This window comes from Cynocephalus volans, chromosome 12 (genome assembly GCF_027409185.1).
Source record: "Cynocephalus volans isolate mCynVol1 chromosome 12, mCynVol1.pri, whole genome shotgun sequence".
Lineage (NCBI taxonomy): Eukaryota > Metazoa > Chordata > Mammalia > Dermoptera > Cynocephalidae > Cynocephalus > Cynocephalus volans.
Window position 1 is genome coordinate 21555979 of NC_084471.1, and position 10984 is coordinate 21566962.

Genomic DNA, 10984 nt, shown 5'->3' on the forward strand with positions numbered 1-10984 from the left:
TACATCTGGAAAGACCTTATTTCCAAATAAGGTTATAGTCACAGGTACGAGGTGGACATGAATTTTGGGGGACACTATTCAAGTCAGTAGAAGTAGATGCTGTTCTTGCCATGTCAGTTTCAAAGATGAGAATACCTGGGCACAGAGATTAACTAACTTTCCAAGTTTGTCCCGATATCAATGGCAGAGACAGAATGTAGCTTCAAAGCTATATTCTTAACTGCTACACTATGTTGCTTCTCAATTAATATATCCTAAGCGAATGAATTAAATAGCCATAGGTGGTCAAACACCAGCTTGCTCAACTATGTTACCCCATTCCACTCTCATCATCCCTTACTGAGACCACTGCACCAGCCTCGTGGGTAATATCCCTGCGTCCACCTTCTCGCTTCTCAAATCTACCTTCCATGTGACCTCCAGATGTCATTTCATAACACGGGTCTGATCATCTTACTATAGCTCTTCAAAAATCAAATTTCTAACTTAGCATGGCAGCCAATATCCTTTACTCATTGTACAAAAAGCTCCATGTGGACCGGAGTTGTGTGAATTTGTGCTCACCACTGTATCTTTAACAATGAACACAGGCCCCTGGCACATAGGAGGCCCTCAAAAATAATTATTAAGTGAGTGGAGGGATAATCAAACAAATGCATGAATGAATGAATGAGTGAATGAATGAATGAATGAATGATCTGGGCCAATCTGCATTTCCAGACTCAGGTCCTACTGCTCTACCTACAAACTGCTCTCTGCCTCTCAGTCCTCCTCACCACCTATCTGCACCTTCAGTGTGTCACTTCTACTTGGAAGCTCATTATCATAAACTGATGCACCTCTGCACTTTTGCTTATGCTGTGCCCTATGCCAAGTGTATCCTAATCAACCTTCAGACCTTATCTCCCCATTAGGGCCCAGCTCACACCTCACCTCTCCATTAAGTACATTTAGAGGACTCACACACACAAATTGCTTCCACTCACAAGGGTACCAAAGAACTTTGTGATGTCACCACCGCTGCTTTTCCTTTGCTCTATGACATCTAGCTTTAATAGTTTTCTCGCTGATCCCACTCTTGAGAGGTCCTTGAGGTCAGAGGCTATGTCTTCTTCATTTTATATCACCCATGTCTAGCACAGTGCTTATGAGAGAGGGAATACTCAACAAATGGTTGCAGGATAAACAACTGAAAAATTATCTAATGTCGATGTGTATGTAAACACAGTTTTTATTTCTATTATGACTAAGGCTTGACAGTACATATACAGAATCCAATTTTCAAATGATGAAGTAACTTCTTGGCTTTCAAAACTATCCAAGCACAGATGTCTCATAACTAAGAGAAAGCTGAAGCCAAAGTCTTGGTTCAAAAACAGACATCCTAGGGGCAAAATGATTAAAATGCAATGGAGACCTTTGCCACTCTCTGAATTCCTATTTGTGTGATGGGTAAGAGAGGTGGAGAGATGTAGGAATTGGCAGCACGATCCCAGCACTGAGGACTGCCTTTACATAATTGACATACTTTGATAGTTTTTCTTTTTTTTGTAAATCACATCTGTAGTCCATTTCAAAATTAACGAGCCCATTTACTCACTACCTATTTTTAATTAATTGTGGAAGATAGTATGGCATAGGGATTAAGTGCATGGGCTTTGAAATCATAGAAACCAAACATACTCTAGTGTCTCTCATCTAGAATGTATATAATCTAGTGTCTCCCGTCGATAACGTATATCCCATATATATGCATGTATGTAGGTAGGTAGGTATATGGGTATGTACATAGGAATGTATATCCCTCCCTTGACCAGACTGACTCCTCTTTTCACCGTATTTCATTCCTATGATCTCCTTCACACAGGCTCTCTAAAGGTTTCATTTACACATACTCCCCACTTGTTCACCTCACATTCTCTCCTGGACCTGTTAGGTTTCTGTCCCCTTACACTGAGGTTGCCCACGTCATCTCCCTTGTCATCTCCCTCTCCATTGTCATCTCCCTGTTCTTATCCGATTTGACCTTTCAGTGATAATCTACACAAAAGACCACTCTCCCTGTTTGAAGCATGTCTTTCTTTTCTTAGCTTCTGTTAACTGCACTTTCTCCCAGTTCCACCCCTCCCCTGCCACCTCCCAGGGGGCTGTTCCTTCTTACCTCCTTTGCTATTAGCAATAATCGCGCCTCGGATAAACCTCATTGGCTACGATACTGCCACTGCGCAAAGCTTACCTCCTTTGCTAATTTCTCTTCGTCCACATGACTTCAAAATCCTAGTGCACCTAGAACTCAGGCCTGGCTCTCTTTGCCTTTCTGTCTATCTCTTGGCCATTGGGTCCTGTCCAATGCCCTTAGTGCCATATGTATGCTGATGACTCCTACCCTGGCTTTGTCCATGGACTTGTCATGCTGTCATCTAACAGCTCTCTTGCCAGACAGAGGCAGCATAGCATAGAGGTAAGCGTGAGGACCCTATAGCCAGAGAGTCTGGGTGTGAATCCTTACTCTGCCATCTATTCACTTTATCTATTCAGGAAACTTTTGAAAACTATTTCTTCATCTGTAAAATGGGGATAATGCCTCATAGGGTTCTTCTGAAGATTAAGTAAGTTGATATACTTAAGGAATGTACACCAGTGCCAAGAACATGGTAAGCACTGAATACGTGGCAATATTTATTACAAGTTGTAGCAATAAGAGAATATTCCCTCAGATATCAAAGAGGTATCTCAATGCTCCTAAAACTGAACTCTGTATTATCTTACTAAAACTCATTTCTAATCCAGTCCTCTCATATCCCATATTGATTTTTTTCATATAACTTACAACTATCTGAAATTTTCTTATGTATCATTGTTTAACTGTTTATTATCTGCCTCACTCCCAGTTAAGATTTAAGCTTTATAGGGAAGGGTCCTCTCTGTCTTGTTCACTGCTGTAATTCTATCACTTCAAACAGTGGCTTGATCAATACACAGCTGTTGAGTGAAGGAATGAATGAATAAGTGAGTAAATAATCTGACTCAGATTTGGTACCTACATCTAGCAGTTACTAGTTATGAGACGTTAGAGAAATACATAACCTTTATGAGCCTTAGTTTTTTCACCTTTTAAATGGGATGATAATGCTTGCTTATAGAGTGAGCATTAGATGCACTTAATTTACTTAGCACAGTGTCTGACCCACAGTAAGTCTTCATTACATGATAAAAAAAAATGAAAATAATCATTCCCATGAGCCGCAGAGTAGTCTTTAAAAGGAATTGGAACTCTCAGGAAAGTAAATCCAGACTTTACCGGAAAAAAAGTGTAGTATTTAGATCATGAAGTTTTAGAACTGGAAAGAACCTTCAAGAAGAAAGTTTTTATCCCTTTCATCTAAGAGATGTGCAAACTGATGCCTGGAGAACTTATGTGATTTGTCCAAGATCACAGAAATGACCAGAACTAGAACTAAACTAGAATCCAGGTCCCCTAACTCCAAGTCCATTAAACTCCATATATTGCTTTCTTTTCCCCGTTATTTTATTTATTTATTTATTTATTATTTATTTATTTATTTTTTAATTTTATTTTGTCGATATACATTGTAGCTGATTAATGCTCCCCATCACCAAAACCTCCCTCCCTTCTCCCTCCCCCCCTTCCCCCCCAACAATGTCCTTTCTGTTTGTTTGTTGTATCAACTTCAAATAATTGTGGTTGTTATATCTTCTTCCCCCCACCCCCCGGTTTGTGTGTGTGTGTGTGTGTGTGAATTTATATATTAATTTTTAGCTCCCTCCAATAAGTGAGAACATGTAGTATTTCTCTTTCTGTGCCTGACTTGTTTCACTTAATATAATTCTCTCAAGGTCCATCCATGTTGTTGCAAATGGCAGTATTTCATTCGTTTTTATAGCTGAGTAGTATTCCATTGTGTAGATGTACCACATTTTCCGTATCCACTCATCTGATGATGGGCATTTGGGCTGGTTCCAACTCTTGGCTATTGTAAAGAGTGCTGTGATGAACATTGGGGAACAGGTATACCTTCGACTTGATGATTTCCATTCCTCTGGGTATATTCCCAACAGTGGGATGGCTGGGTCGTATGGTAGATCTATTTGCAATTGTTTAAGGAACCTCCATACCATTTTCCATAGAGGCTGCACCATTTTGCAGTCCCACCAACAATGTATGAGAGTTCCTTTTTCTCCGCAGCCTCGCCAGCATTTATCGTTCATAGTCTTTTGGATTTTAGCCATCCTAACTGGGGTTAGATGGTATCTCAATGTGGTTTTGATTTGCATTTCCCGGATGCTGAGTGATGTTGAGCATTTTTTCATATGTCTGTTGGCCATTTGTATATCTTCCTTAGAGAAATGCCTACTTAGCTCTTTTGCCCATTTTTTAATTGGGTTGCTTGTTTTCTTCTTGTAAAGTTGTTTGAGTTCCTTATATATTCTGGATATTAATCCTTTGTCAGATGTATATTTTGCAAATATTTTCTCCCACTCTGTTGGTTGTCTTTTAACTCTTTTAATTGTTTCTTTTGCTGTGCAGAAGCTTTTTAGTTTGATATAATCCCATTTGTTTATTTTTCCTTTGGTTGCCCGTGCTTTTGGGGTCGTATTCATGAAGTCTGTGCCCAGTCCTATTTCCTGAAGTGTTTCCCCTATGTTTTCTTTAAGAAGTTTTATTGTCTCAGGGTGTATATTTAAATCCTTAATCCATTTTGAGCTGATTTTAGTATACGGTGAGAGGTATGGATCTAGTTTCATTCTCCTGCATATCGATATCCAGTTATCCCAGCACCACTTGCTGAAGAGGCAGTCCCTTCCCCAGTGAATAGGCTTGGTGCCTTTGTCAAAGATCAGATGGCAGTAAGTGTGTGGGTTGATTTCTGGATTCTCTATTCTATTCCATTGGTCAGTGTGTCTGTTTTTATGCCAGTACCATACTGTTTTGGTTATTATAGCTTTGTAGTATAGCTTAAAGTCAGGTAGTGTTATGCCTCCAGCTTTATTTTTTTTGCTGAGCATTGCTTTGGCTATTCGTGGTCTTTTATTGTTCCATATAAATGTCTGAATAGTTTTTTCCATTTCTGAGAAAAATGTCTTTGGAATTTTGATGGGGATTGCATTGAATTTGTATATCACTTTGGGTAGTATGGACATTTTCACTATGTTGATTCTTCCAATCCAAGAGCATGGAATATCTTTCCATCTTCTTGTATCCTCTCTAATTTCTCTCAGCAGTGGTTTGTAGTTCTCATTATAGAGATTTTTCACATCCTTGGTTAACTCAATTCCTAAGTATTTTATTTTTTTGGTGGCTATTGTAAATGGGCAGGCTTTCTTGATTTCTCCTTCTGCATGTTCACTATTGGAGAAAAGAAATGCTACTGATTTTGGTGTGTTGATTTTGTATCCTGCTACTGTGCTGAAATCATTTATCAATTCCAACAGTTTTTTTGTAGAGGTTTTAGGCTGTTCAATATATAGGATCATGTCATCTGCAAACAGGGACAGTTTGACTTCATCTTTTCCAATCTGGATGCCCTTTATTTCCTTCTCTTCTCTGATTGCTCTGGCTAGTACTTCCAACACTATGTTGAATAGGAGTGGTGAGAGTGGGCATCCTTGTCTAGTGCCTGTTCTTAAAGGAAAAGCTTTCAGCTTTTCCCCATTCAGGATGATATTGGCAGTGGGTTTGTCATATATGGCTTTAATTATGTTGAGATACTTTCCTTCTATACCTAACTTATAGAGGGTCTTTGTCATGAATGAGTGCTGTACTTTATCAAATGCTTTTTCAGCATCTGTAGAGATGATCATATGGTCCTTGTGTTTGAGTTTATTAATATGGTGTATCACATTTATTGATTTGCGTATGTTGAACCAACCTTGCATCCCTGGGATGAATCCCACTTGATCATGATGAATAATTTTACGTATGTGTTGCTGTATTCTGTTTGCTAGTATTTTAGTGAGGATTTTTGCATCTATATTCATCAAGGATATCGGCCTGTAGTTTTCTTTTTTGGTTATATCTTTACCTGGTTTTGGTATCAGGATGATGTTTGCTTCATAGAATGAGTTTGGGAGATTTGCGTCCGTTTCCATCTTTTGGAATAGTTTGTAAAGAATCGGTGTCAATTCCTGTTTGAATGTTTGGTAAAATTCTGCTGTGAATCCATCTGGTCCTGGGCTTTTCTTTGTTGGGAGCCTTCTGATAACAGCTTCAATCTCCTTTATTGTTATTGGTCTGTTCAAATTTTCTACATCTTCACGGTTCAGTTTTGGGAGCTTGTGTGTGTCCAGAAATTTATCCATTTCCTCCAGATTTTCAAATTTGTTGGCATATAGTTGTTTATAGTAGTCTCGAATGATTCCTTGTATTTCAGATGAATCAGTTGTAATATCGCCTTTTTCATTTCTAATTTTTGTTATTTGAGTCTTCTCTCTTCTTTTTTTTGTTAGCCATGCTAATGGTTTGTCAATTTTATTTATCTTTTCAAAAAACCAACTTTTTGATTCGTTGATCTTTTGAATTGTTTTTTGGTTTTCAATTTCATTCAGTTCTGCTCTGATCTTAATGATTTCTTTCCTTCTGCTAACTTTAGGATTGGATTGTTCTTGTTTTTCTAGTTCTTTAAGGTGAAGTGTTAGGTTGTTCACTTGCCATCTTTCCATTCTTCTGAAGTGAGCATTTAATGCAATAAATTTTCCCCTCAATACTGCTTTTGCAGTATCCCACAGGTTTTGGTATGATGTATCATTGTTTTCATTAGTTTCAAGAAATTTTTTGATTTCCTGCTTGATTTCTTCTTGGACCCATATGTCATTAAGTAGAATGCTGTTTAATTTCCATGTGTTTGTATAGTTTCCAGAGTTTTGTTTGTTATTAATTTCTAGTTTTAATCCATTGTGGTCTGAGAAGATACATGGGATAATTCCAATTTTTTTGAATTTATTGAGACTTGATTTGTGACCTAATATGTGATCTATCCTGGAGAATGATCCATGTGTTGATGTGCTGATGAGAAGAATGAATATTCTGAGGTTGTTGGGTGGAATTTTCTGTAGATATCTGCCAATTCCAATTGGTCTAGAGTCTTGTTTAGATCTTGTGTTTCTCTACTGATTCTTTGCCTAGATGATCTGTCTAATATTGACAGTGGAGTGTTCAGGTCCCCTGCTATTATGGTATTAGTGTCTATTTCCTTCTTTAGGTCTAATAGAGTTTGTTTTATAAATCTGGCTGCTCCAACATTGGGTGCGTACATATTTATGATTGTTATGTCTTCTTGATGGATCAGTCCTTTTATCATTAAGTAGTGTCCCTCATTGTCTCTTTTTATGGTTTTTAGTTTAAAGTCTATTTTGTCAGATATAAGAATAGCCACTCCAGCTCGTTTTTCTTTTCTGTTTGCATGGTAAATCTTTTTCCATCCTTTCACTCTTAGTCTGTGTGAATCTTTATGGGTGAGGTGGGTCTCTTGTAGGCAGCATATAGTTGGGTCCTGCTTTTTGATCCAGTCAGCCAGTCTGTGTCTTTTAATTGGGGAATTTAAGCCTTTAACATTAAGAGTTGTTATTGAAAGGTGTTGATTTATTCCTAGCATTTTATTGGTTGTTTGGTTGTCTTAGGTGTCTTTTGTTCCTTGCTTTCTGATTTACTGTTTGGTTTCTTTGTTTGTTGGTTCCTTAGGTTGTAGATAGTGTTTTTGTTAGCTTGTTTTCTCTTCATGAATGCCATTTTTATTGTACTAGTGGGTTTAGATTTTTCTTAGGTTTTTATGGCAGTGGTAGTTATTTTTCAGGAACCAAACCCAGTACTCCCTTGAGGATTTCTTGTAAGGGTGGTCTTGTGGTAGTGAACTCCCGCAGTTTTTGTTTGTCTGAGAAATATACTATTTGCCCCTCATTTCGGAAGGATAGCCTTGCAGGGTAGAGTATTCTTGGCTGGCAATCTTTGTCTTTTAGTATTTTGAAAATATCATCCCATTCCTTTCTAGCTTTTAGGGTTTGTGATGAAAAGTCTGATGTTAACCTGATTGGGGCTCCCTTATAGGTGATTTGATGCTTCTCTCTTGCAGCTTTTAAGATTCTCTCTTTGTCTCTGAGTTTTGCCAATTTGACTATGACATGTCTTGGAGAAGGCCTTTTTGGGTTGAATACGTTTGGAGATCGTTGAGCTTCCTGGATCTGAAGATCTGTGATTTTTCCTATACCTGGGAAGTTTTCTGCCACTATTTTGTTGAATATGTTTTCAATGGAATCTCCATTTTCCTCCCCTTCTGGAATACCCATGACTCGGATATTTGAGCGCTTGAGGTTGTCTGATATCTCTCTCAGATTTTCTTCCATGTCCTTGATTCTTTTTTCTTTCTTTTTGTCTGCTTGTGTTCTTTCAAACAGCCCATCTTCAAGTTCAGAGGTTCTCTCTTCAACTTCAACAAGCCTGCTGGTTAAACTCTCTGTTGTGTTTTTTATTTCGCTGAATAACTTCTTCAGTTCAGCAAGTTCTGCTACATTTATTTTCAGGACATTGATTTCCTTGTATATTTCCTCTTTCAGATCCTGTATACTTTTCCTCATTTCATCATGATGTCTAGCTGAGTTTTCTTGTATCTCATTCAGTTTCCTTAGACTTATCACTCAAAATTCCTTGTCAGTTATTTCAAGGGCTTCTTGTTCTATAGGATCTAGAGTATGAGATTTATTAACTTTTGGTGGTGTACTTTCTTGATTTTTTGTATTTCTGGTGTCTTTTTTTTGGTGTTTATTCATTGTGGCAGGGGGTTTCACAGTCCACCGGTTTGAGACTAATGACTAACTAGGATGTTGCTGTGGTTGCCAATTTGGTATGGCTCCCGCCGTGACTGCTCAGTTGGCCTCTAGTGTCTTGTGTGTGTGGTTGCCTCGGGTCTTGGGCTTCTCCGGGGATCCACCTTTCTGGTCAGCTTGTACTCTGTTGGGCTGGTGGATCACGTACCACAGGGTGTGTGATCTCTGTTGAGCTTTCACTTTCTGTACAGGACTTCTCCCCGTTCCGTGTGCTCTGGCCCAGGCTGTTAGATCGTGCAGTGGCGACCCCACCGGGTGTGTGGTTTCTGTCGAGTCTCCGCCTCCCTGGCCGCACGTCTCCCCCCTCTGTGCACACTGTGCTGGGCTGGGGCGTGTCTTCTGCACCCCTCGTCTATCAGCTGGGCCTTCAAGACCCTGCTCGGCACCGCCTCGCCCAGGAAGTCTACCAGGTTTCTGCTAGGCACAGACGACCGGTCTCTCTGGGTGCCTTTGTAGCACTGTGTAGATCTTTCTCGGGTCTTGTTCACCTTTGTATCCCCCCGGTATAAACCGAGTCTAGTGTCCGCCTGCAGCCTGCTCTCCGGCAGGTTCAAGCGGACCTGGGAACTCTCCTACCACACTATTCCCAACCAGAAATTCGTTAGGCTTTTTTCCAAACTGGTGGTCGCAGAGATGGTATCTGCCTCCCAGTAACAGGAAGTTTACCGGGGCCGGAGTCCAGGGTGTGGTGGAGTGACAGACAGTCGGCCCGCCCGTACTTCCTAGCCCTCCCAACACTGGTCGGGACGCCCCACACCCCCAGCCCCGCCAGAGAACCGCGGAGGGAGTGGGAGAGGAGGCCGGCCCGCAGGGTCCGGAAAGCCCCACGCCAGGCCAAGCAAATGGGCTCAGTGATGGCCCAGCAGGGCGGAGCTCCCCGCACCTGGGAAAATGTAGGCAGCCCCGGGGCAGTGAGTGGCCTGGTGGTGCAGGCGGGAGCCGCGTGGGCATCCACCCCCCGAATAGAGCTGTGCCAGGGATCACTCACAGTGCTGTGCCAGGTCGGGCGCTCGCTCTGTCTCTGGTTTGTTGCCTTCCGTGTTCTCGGTGCTGCCGCCTTGGGCTGTTCAGTCGCGGCGCCGCTCGGGCGCTCCCAGGAATCTTCTTTAATGCCGGCCTGAAACCTCGAATCCTGAATAGGGCAGCTGGCCGCCTTCAGTGCGGCCCCAACCTCTGGGATCCTGGCTGCATCCACAGCAGCCCTGGCGCCGTGTTCCCTGTTTCAAGACTCGCTTTTGCAGCTAAGAATCAGTTCTTTTCCTGCTCCACACTTCAAAGCTGTTGCCTGTAAATGAGGCAGCCTCTCCTGCCAGGGGCAAAGTGGCGTTGAGCCCCCACGACCGGCCAGCAGCAGCAGTCCTCCCTTAAGAGATGGCCAGAGGAAGGTCCACAAGTTTCCCGGCTGCCTGAGGCCCAGTGGCCTCCTTTTCCACCTCAGCTACTCCGCGCCAGCCGCCGCAGCCGCCGCCATCTTGAAACTCTCTTCCCCATTATGTTAATCTGATAACTAACTTCCATAAATGAACCTTATGTGGAAACTCCAGGTTGAATTGATCTTTATATAAGAATACACATTCTTATATAAAGAATGCATAACCATTTGAGACGTATTTCTGTAGATGGCAAGATGTAAAAAGATGTACTAATGTGAACATGCCCAATATTTCTCTTTTCATCATTTCTTTATTCAGTCTTTGGCCACCTACTATATGTTCAATGCTGGACTTGATATGGAATAAAACAAGTAGAAGATTCAGTCCCAGTTTATAAGGAGTTCTGTGCTCACACTAATGGAGATGACATTTATTTATTTATGCAGTTTTTCATTTGGTTACTCAACAAAAATATGTTGAACCCCTGCTCTGTGCCAGATACAATGTTAGGCTCCAGAAATGCAGTGGTAAATTTAGGTGAGGTTAGCTGCTATAACAAAGAGAACCAAGATAATCCAGTGGTTTAAAGAAGATTGAAGCGAATTTCTTTCTCATGTGATAATTTGAGCTAAGTTTTCAGGTTAGTGGGTTGCTCTACTCCATTTGACCTTTTGGGGATCTGAGTTTCTTCCCTTACCTACTGCTATCCCCTGAGGCTTTGTTATCCAGACTCTGTGTGGTGGACATGGGACCACAGTTGATCCCAGCTGGCG

At 41.1% G+C, this 10984-nt stretch overlaps 1 pseudogene; it reads right to left on the reverse strand.

Moving 5' to 3' along the window:
* Positions 1 to 2164: 2164 nt before the first annotated feature.
* On the reverse strand, positions 2165 to 2233 carry LOC134361450 (U4 spliceosomal RNA; annotated as a pseudogene).
* Positions 2234 to 10984: the final 8751 nt, after the last annotated feature.